At 33.9% G+C, this 1,061-nt stretch overlaps 1 protein-coding gene across 2 annotated transcripts in view; it reads right to left on the bottom strand.

The window, feature by feature from the left end:
* The window catches only part of LOC107701531 (G2/mitotic-specific cyclin-B3-like), a 10,127-nt gene that overhangs the window by 1,168 nt on the left and 7,898 nt on the right, over nucleotides 1-1,061 (bottom strand). The window lies entirely within an intron of this gene.

Below are 1,061 nucleotides of genomic sequence, written 5' to 3' on the forward strand. Positions count from 1 at the left end.
TATATATATATAAAACAACATTCAAAACAGCAAACAAACCAGAAATGTTTACACCATAAACACCCAGCAAGAAACCTGTAAGTCAAAGTGCATATATATATATTAGTAGTCAACATTTGAAGTGGAACAAAACCTTTCATCAAAGTTGTCCTAAAACGAAAGCAATACCCGTTTTTGTCTTAGGACAACTTTGATGAACTTTTTTGATCCACTTCAAATGTTGAATACTGTTTAAGTTCTTCCTTTGAAGGCTTGCCAGCTAACTTTAAAAGAAAATGATTTTAGATAATATAAAAAAGTAAATAAATAAAAATGCTTTGAAACTTTAGTGAAAGTGAAGGTGAAAGTGACTTGACGTGTGGCCAAGTATGATGACCCATACTCGGAATTCATGCTCTGCATTTAACCCATCTAAGAGCACACACACAGCAGTGAACACACACACCGTGAGCAGTGGGCAGCCATATTGCTGCGGCGCCCGGGGAGTAGGCCTGTCGCAATAATCAATATATCGACTTATCGTGCAATATATGTACATGACCTCAATAATTTTTGGTGATCCAATATATCGCCCATTATATTTACATAAAAATTAATGTCACCATATTTTGTACATTCCACTTGCACCTGTGTCTTTTGCAGCTTCTCGTACATAACGTGGTGTAGTCATGAGGTGCTAGTTCAAATTAAGAAAATGCTTCTACAAAAAAAGTTTAATCTGCAGATATGATCTTGTTTAGGGACCAGTGCCTTTGTGCATACAGACATCTGACTGCTATAGTGATTGTGTTTTTCAGCAATAGTGTGCACCCTTAATTTACAGAGGAAAGAAGATCAGGGAAAAATCTCTAGATGGAAAAATCTCCATACAAGTTCTTTGTGCATTTTTCTTTTTTTCTACTTGTTACTTTGCACTTTTTGTTAGAAAATGTTTATTTACTATTTATTCAAGTTCTTTAAGGTATCTAATATTTTGATACTTAATTTCCATGATCTAAATATTCTTAAAAATTTAAAGTTTGTTGTCATTTGGAAGTGTGTAGGCCTTCTTGCATTATTAT

This window comes from Sinocyclocheilus anshuiensis, unplaced genomic scaffold, assembly GCF_001515605.1.
Source record: "Sinocyclocheilus anshuiensis isolate Anshui unplaced genomic scaffold, SAMN03320099.WGS_v1.1 scaffold2404, whole genome shotgun sequence".
In the NCBI taxonomy this organism is placed as follows: domain Eukaryota; kingdom Metazoa; phylum Chordata; class Actinopteri; order Cypriniformes; family Cyprinidae; genus Sinocyclocheilus; species Sinocyclocheilus anshuiensis.